This window comes from Chiloscyllium punctatum, chromosome X (genome assembly GCF_047496795.1).
Source record: "Chiloscyllium punctatum isolate Juve2018m chromosome X, sChiPun1.3, whole genome shotgun sequence".
Classification (NCBI taxonomy): Eukaryota; Metazoa; Chordata; class Chondrichthyes; order Orectolobiformes; family Hemiscylliidae; genus Chiloscyllium; species Chiloscyllium punctatum.
The window spans coordinates 23,952,846-23,960,944 of NC_092791.1; the positions used below are offsets into that span (position 1 = coordinate 23,952,846).

General features: G+C 43.7%; 1 long non-coding RNA gene across 5 annotated transcripts in view; it reads right to left on the minus strand.

Annotated features, from left to right (window-relative positions):
- Positions 1–7,981, minus strand: part of LOC140471262 (uncharacterized) — a 115,879-nt gene extending 107,898 nt beyond the window's left edge. For 3 of the 5 annotated variants that reach the window (XR_011956941.1, XR_011956945.1, XR_011956940.1), the window contains exons 1-2: positions 7,859–7,981; positions 812–896 (exon numbers count right to left, since the gene is read on the minus strand). This is a non-coding gene — a long non-coding RNA (uncharacterized lncRNA). Of the gene's footprint in view, positions 1–811; positions 897–7,764 lie in introns of all 5 variants that reach the window. The other 2 variants (XR_011956943.1, XR_011956944.1) reach the window with 1 other exon arrangement.
- Between the last annotated feature and the right edge of the window lie 118 nt (positions 7,982–8,099).

The following is an 8,099-nucleotide window of genomic DNA, read 5'->3' on the forward strand; positions in this document are numbered from 1 at the left end:
TAGGGAGAGGTTGAATAGGCTGGGGCTGTTTTCCCTGGAGTGTTGGAGGCTGAGGGGTGACCTTTATAGAGGTTTATAAAATCATGAGGGGCCTGGATAGGGTAAATGGACAAGGTCTTTTCTCTGGTGTGGGGGTGTCCAGAACTAGAGGGCATAGATTTAGGGTGAGAGGGGAAAAATTTAAAAGTGACCTAAGGGGCAACATTTTCACGCAGAGGGTGGAGCGTGTATGGTATGAGCTGCCAGAGGAGGTGGTGGAGGCTGGTACAATTATAATATTTAAAAGGCATCTGAATGTGTATATGAATAGGTAGGGTTTAGAGCGATATGGGGCAAGTGCTGGCAAATGGGACTAGATCAATTTAGGATGTCTGGACGACATGGATGAGTTGGACCGAAGGGTCTGTTTCTGTGCTGTGCATCTCTGTGACTCTGTGTGTATATGGCTTTAAACATCCTTTGGTTATCAAGCATCAAAGACATCGCACTTTTAAATTGCAACAGGGTGGGGCAGACGCTCCATTTCCCTCAAAACAAAAGTTGGAAATGCCAGGAAAAGAAGATGTCAAAGAAGGTGGTGGTCAGCCATCAGAGGACATGTTAGACAGTGGATTTCTCTCTCATAATATAGATTCAGAGAAGGAAATCGACACATAAGTCACTCATTTACTCAAATTTGGAACTTCAGACCTTGCTATACTTTGAACTCTTCAGACATCTTCCAAACCCATGACCTTTCCCATTCAGAAAGTCAAGGGCAGCAGACACCTGCGCATATCATCATCTGCAAGTACCCCTCCAAGCAACTCACCATTCCTGACTTGCAAATATATCACCGTTTCTTCAGTGTCCCTGGGTCAAAGTCCTGGAACACCCTCCCCAACAGCACTGTCTACCTATAGCAATGAAGGAGACAGAATGCAGCAGTTAAAGATGGCAACTCAGCACCACCACCTTCCCGAGAGAAACAATAGATGGACAATAAATGCTGGCCCAGCCAGCGATGCCCACATCTGATGAATGACTGAAAAATGCAGCTAGATCATAGTGACATCAGATCACATGTTCCCTCTTACCATCTCTCTTTCATAGTTAAGCGCAATAAAGTCTACTGTTGGTAATTTTCAAGAGTATAGATCTGATTATGAGAGTACTCTGAACAGTTCTACGTACCACATCTTATGAAATATACATTGGCATTGGAGTGCAGAATAGGTTTACCAACCCAAACTCAAAGTTAAATTACAGTAAGAGATTACACAAACCCTTGGATTCTGTTCCTTGGAAATTAGATCCTACTTAGGCCTCACCCCACAACTCTTTCTCCAGTACATTGATGGCATCATTGGTGCTGCTTCCCTCTCTCATTCAGAACTGGAAATATTTATCAATTTTGCTTCTAATTTCCACCCTCAGCTTGTCCATCTTTGACTCCTCCCTTCTCTTTCTCAACATCTCTGTGTTTCCACTTCTGGGGATAGGTTGGCCATTGATATCCATTACAAACCCACCAACTTCCAGTTACTTCTACTATAGATGTTCACAGTCTTCTCCCAGTTCCTCCGTCTCTGTCACATCTGTTCTGACAATGTCATTTTTTGCAGGGGACCTCAGAAATGTCCACCTTTTTCCTCAACTGAGGATTCCCTGCTGTGGTTGACAGGGCCATATTTGACCCATTTACTGCACGTCTGCCCTCACCCCTTCCCTTCCCTGCCACAATAATGAGAGGATCCATCTGGTCCTCATTTACCACCCCACCAGCTTCTGCATCCAAAGGATTAAGCCACCATTTCTGACACCTCTAACGGGATGCCATGACCAGATGCATATTCACCTCCCCTGCCTTGTCAGCATTCCGTGGGGACCATTCCTTCCGGGGATATTCTGGTCCACTCCTCCTCCATTTCTAACATCTCCTCACACCCTCACAGCGCCTTCCCATGCAATTACAGAAGGTGTAATACCTGCCCATTTACCTCCTCCTGCCTCACTATCCAAGGTGCCAGACATACCTTCCAGGTGAAGCAGCGATTTACCTGTACTTCATTTAACCTCGTCGATTTTATTTGCTGGTCACAGTGTAGTCTCCTCTCCACTGGGGAGACAAAACATAGACTGGGTGACCACTTTGCAGAACATCCACATTTGGTTCACAAAAATGATCCCTTGCTTCTAGTTGCCTGCAACTTCAACACACCACTGTGTTCACAGGCCAACATTTCTATTGCACGTCAACTGCAGTGTTCCAATGAGCCTCAATGCAAGACCAAAGAACAACATCTCATGTTCCACTTGGGCACCCTGCAGCCTCCAGGACTCAACATTGAGTTCAAAAACTTTAGAGCCTGATTCCATCCTTCCATGCTTTTTACCCACCCCCACACCCAGTCCTATTATGACTTTGGTTGCTTTTAGCGCAGTCACCCATTCTCACCTTCTCTTAGGCCTGTCATCACATTACATAACAACCTCGATTATCTGAGTGAGACTGACGGAGAGTATTTTGTTCGGACATCTGAGAGTTCGGATAACGGATTGTTCAGATAATGGATAGAGTTTTTACGGGACCTTGAGATCTTGTTCAGATAATCTGAAATTCAGATAATTGATGCTCGGATAATCAAGGTTGTTCTGTATGTGGGTTGCTTTCAGCACAGCTCACCCATTCTCATTTAAATTTAGCTCTTATTATCACATTCAGATTCTATCCTAGACTACTAACCATAATGTCTTTGTTTACCTAACCTTTTCATATCTCTCCCTCTCTCTGGGATCCATGTCCACTGACCTGCTCACACACCACACACTTCCAACCTCAATTGGTAGAGCCATAAAGAACCAAAAAGGGATTGAGACATGGATGTGTTTTGAAGGTTAAGGGATGATCTGATCAAAGACTTCAAGATATTAACAAGGTAAAGACAAGGTAGATAAAGGTAAACTGTTTTCATTGGTTCAGGATTCTAGAATTAGGGGCATAGTCTGAGAATTAGGGCCAGAATGTTAACCTGAGATGTTTGAAAGCACTTCTGCACACAGAGGGTGGTATATATTTGGAACTCTTTTCCACAAACAGCATTGGATGCAGGATCAGTTATTAATTTTAAATCTAAGATAGATACATTTTTCTTAAGCAAAGGTATTTAGGGATATGGGCCTAAGGCAGATATATGGAGTTAGGCCACAGATCAGCCATGATCACACAGAATGGTGGAACAAGCTCAAGGGGCAAAATAGTCTACTCCTGTTCCTATATTGACTAGTCATTTTACCTTTGGTAGGTGGGAAACTTCTAGAAACAATTATTCAGGATGGTATTAATCTTCACATGGAAAAATATGGGTTAATTCGGAGGGGTCAGTGTTGTGCGTGCCACATAGTGTATTTTTAACTCTTATATCTAGCAAAAAAACTATGAGTCAACTCTGAATAATAATGAATGATCATATTTATTAAACACAATGAATATTACAATAAAATATACTACAAACTAACAATTTACACTATAAATCTGATCAACTATCTAGTACTTTAACTTAACTCTGGATGATCATATACCACCACACTAGATCTTGGCCTTGATCTACATAGCAATGATCATCTGGCCTTCTTCTCCCAAAGGTCCCAGGGGTGTGTTCTCTTCACAGTGGTTGGTCTCGCATTACTGCCCCTGAGGGTAGTGTTGCAGTGATTCTTAAACTTAGAAGTCTTCATGCCCTTTTGGGAGGGTCTTTGATGTCTACCAGTAGATTGATCAGGGCTTGATCACCCTGATCAATCGGACTCAACCACGAGTTGACATGTCGGTGGCATGGCGGGCCTTGGCCATCCATTCTTGGGGGCGTTGGGCGCACATAAGTCAGGTAGCCTCTCCAAATAAGAGTAGGCCTTGTGTCTGATAAACAACTTGATGTCTCCAATTGTCCTGGGGATGGCATTCAAGTCGATTCTATTCAATTCCAATTCAAGTGTATAGTATTGTCTGCAGCTGCTCGATCAGTTGTATACTGTCTGTCTGCAGCTGCAGCCTGCTGAGAGTTAATGCAGACATGATGGGCCAAATAGCCTCCTCTGCATCAGAACAATTTTGTAATTTTGTGATGCAGCATGTTTATTCTAGAATCCTTGAGCACAGTCACTTTTGGCCAAGGCCTGTTTCAATTTTGCAGCATGCCTCATTTATTTTCCATTTCTCAGAAATCCATCAATTTAAGCGGCCTGTTCAGCCACATCAGCATGGAGTTCTCAAGGAAATGCTGTGTCTAACGAACTTGCTGGAGTTATTTGAAGAGATAACAAGGAGGGTTGGTGAGGGTCATGCTGTTGATATGCAAACATGGACTTCCAAAAGGCATTTGATACAGTGTCACACAACAAACTAGTAAGAAAAGTAATGCGCATGGAATAAAAAGGACAGTGACAACATGTGAGAAGTGTGATGTAATACATTTTGTTACAAAGAAGTGGAGACAGTATTAAATAAAAGACTTTTCTCTGAAGACTGTACAGGGGCAGAGAGACCTGGTGTATTTGTGCAGAGGCCATTAAAGAGAGGGAGAGGAGTTAATCAAGCATACAGTGTTCTAGGCTTCATTAATAGGAGCACAGAGCACAAGAGAAGAGAGGTAAAAACAATGACTGCAGATGCTGGAAACCAAATTTTGGATTAGTGGTGCTGGAAGAGCACAGCAGTTCAGGCAGCATCCAAGGAGCAGTAAAAATCGATGTTTCGGCAAAAGCCCTTCCGAAACGTCGATTTTACTGCTCCTCAGATGCTGCCTGAACTGCTGTGCTCTTCCAGCACCACTAATCCAAAATCCAAGAGAAGAGAGGTTATGCTGAACTTATGCAAGATACTAGTTCAAGCTTAGCAGAAGTACTGTTCACAGTTCCAGATTGAAAACTTTAAAAAGGATGTGAACATGCTGGAGAACATACAGAAGAAGTATACATGAATGATTCCAGAGATGAGATATTTCAGTTATGAAGAAATTGGGACTGTTTTCCTCTCCAAGGAAAACAGGTTTTTGAAAGTTTTTAAAATCATGAGGAATTTGGACAGAGAAAACAGGGAGAAACTATTCCCCCTCATAAGAAGATTGAGAACCAAATGGCACAGATTTAAAGTGGCTTGTGAAAGAAGTAAGTGCAAGATGAGAAATATTTTTGCACACAGTAAGTGATTAGAGCCTGGAATACACTGTCTGGAAGTGTGTTGGAAGCAGGTTCACTTCAGCGATTCAAGAGGGCATTTTATGATTATATAAATAGAAACAACAAGTTGGCTATGGGGATAATACAAGGGATTGGCACTGAGTCAAAATACATTTAGAGTTAAAGCAGACATGTTTGCAGACATGATGGGCCAAATAGCCTCCTCTGCACCAGAACAATTTTGTGATTTTGTGATGTGAAGCCACTAGAGAAGACGGAGAAAATATTTCCAATAATTATTCCCAGGAGGAGAAAATTAATTTAAGAGGATTGATTGGAGAAGATGGCACTCTTCTCTTTAGGGAAGGTTGAAAGAAGATTTAATAGAGATATTCAAAATCATGAGGGATCTGGACAAGAGTAGATGGAGGAAATTGTTCCCATTGGAGAAAGCATCAGGAACTGGAGGACACTGATTTAAGACTGTTGGCAAAAGAAACAATGACAATGGGGGAGCACGGTGGCTCAGCAGTTAGCACTGCTGCCTCACAGCACATGGGTCCCAGGTTTGATTCCAGCCTCGGGTGACTGTCTGTGTCTGTGTGGGTTTCCTCTGGGTGCTCTGGTTTCCTCCCACAGTCCAAAGATGTGCAAGTCAGGTAAATTGCCCATAGTGTTAGGTGCATTCGTCAGAGAGAAATGGGTCTGGGTGGGTTACTCTTCGGAGGGTCATTGTAGACTGGTTGGTCCGAAGGACCTGTTTCCACACTGTAGGGAATCTAATCTAATCACCACAATTTCTCCTCCCATGTGGTCGGCAATGCCCTCCAGCACAGGACAGAAAGACAGAACCTCCCTGGTCTTCACCTTCCACCCCACCAACCTCTGGATACATTGCATCATCCTCTGCCATTTCTGCCACCTACAAACAGACCCCCCACTACCAGGGATACATTTCCCTCCCCATCCCTATCTGCATTCCAGAGAGACCATTCCCTCCACAACTCTCTTGCTAGGTCCACACCCTCCACCCCAGCACCTTCCCCTGCCACCACAAGAAACAACCCTATTGTCTTGTTGCCGAACACTTTTATTCCCACTCCCACTCCGCCAAGGACATGCAAGTCCAGGGCCTCCTCCACTGCCAAGCTATAGCCACTCGATGCCTGGAGGAAGAACACCTCATCTTCCGCCTTGAAACCCTTCAACCACATGGGATCAATGTGGATTTCACCAGTTTCCCCATTTCCGCTCCCCCACCTTATCTCAGATCCAACCTTCCAATTTGGCACTGCCTTCTTGAATTGTCCTACCTGTCTATCTTCCTTCCCACCTGTCTGCTCCACCCTCCTCTACGACCTATCACCTTCACCCCCACCTTCATCTACCTCTTGCACTCCCAGCTACCTCCCCCCCAGCCCCACACCTCTCTCATTTATCTCTCATCCCCCTTGGGCCAACCCCCCGCCATTCCTGACGAAGAGCTTATGCTCAAAACGTCGACTCTCCTGTTCCTTGGATGTTGCCTGACCAGCTGTGCTTTTGCAGCATTACACTCTTTGACTCTGATCTTCAGCATCTGCAGCCCTCATTTTCTCCTAATGTGAGGAATTGGGATTGTTAGAGCAGTGGGCAGCATGGTGGCTCAGTAGTTAGCACTGCTGCCTCACTGCACCAGAGATCCAGGTTCGATTCCAGCCTTGGGTGACTATCAGTGTGGAGCTTCCACATTCTCCGTGTCTGCGTGGGTTTTCTCCGGGTGCTCCGGTTTCCTCCCACAGTCAGGTCAGGTGAATTGGCCATGCTAAATTGCCCATAGTGTTAGGTGCATTAGTCAGAGGAAAATGGGTCTGGGTGGGTTACTCTTCGGAAGGTCGGTATGGACTTGTTGGGCTGAAGGGCATGTTTCCACATTGTAGCAAGTCTAATCTAATCAAAGGATAAGCATCAAGTGATGTAGGTTCAGCCATGATCTCTCAAAACGGCAGAAATCAGTGGTCTGAATGACCTACTGTTGCTTCTATTTCCAATATTCTTAGCATTTACAAAAAACATTTACAAAAGGTTTTACTGTAGCAGATCTGGTACTTCTCCCTGTACAAACTTGGAGTAACTGAGTTTATTGAACAGTTTGTTCCAAGATCTGAATTTATGTCCACTCTGTAAACAACGTGATTATGACACTTTTAATGGAACGTCTTATGGTCATCACAATGAAGCAAAATTGTGTTTGTTGTTAGACAAATGACATATTTTGATGCAATATAAGTCACTGCATTGAATATTACAACAGATGCTCAATATGACAGTCCCTGCCCTTAGTCGTTAGACGTTTCGTGGCCGTATTCTATTAATTGTGGTGCTCCAAAAATAACCTTTCAGTACCTGACATTATCTTTTTGAACTTTAGGACACGAGTTTTGACAGTATCTCCCGCCGGAAAAAAAACGATTGAAAACTGCACACAACTTTTTTCATACATACTAAATATCACTCTTACAAAGTGGTGATTGGTAAATCAACTATCACTTTGGTTTTATTCAGGCCATAATGAATCTTACTAATGACAAAAAAAGGTTCTCCTCTAACTGTTTAAGATGGAGCTACCTGTCGTTCTCCTTTCAATGTTCCACATTATTGCCAGTCAGGTTGAAATGAAAAAAGAACTATAAGATTGTGATAATGTTTAACTTGGGCTTACAGTTCGATGGTTCTTCCACTCTTATTCAGGCCGTTTACAGTTTCGTGGGGGTGGGGTTGAGAACAGTTCGAACTTCAAATCTGACAAAACGTGAAGTAAAAAAAAATCACTCGACGGACAGCGGCAAATGCCTCCCCATTCCGCATGCGCTGCTGTCGCGATGCCTTCCGGGAGATGTAGTTTTGCATCGTCACGATTGTTATTATAAAAGCCAGAGACGGCTGCGGCGCGGGACTACATT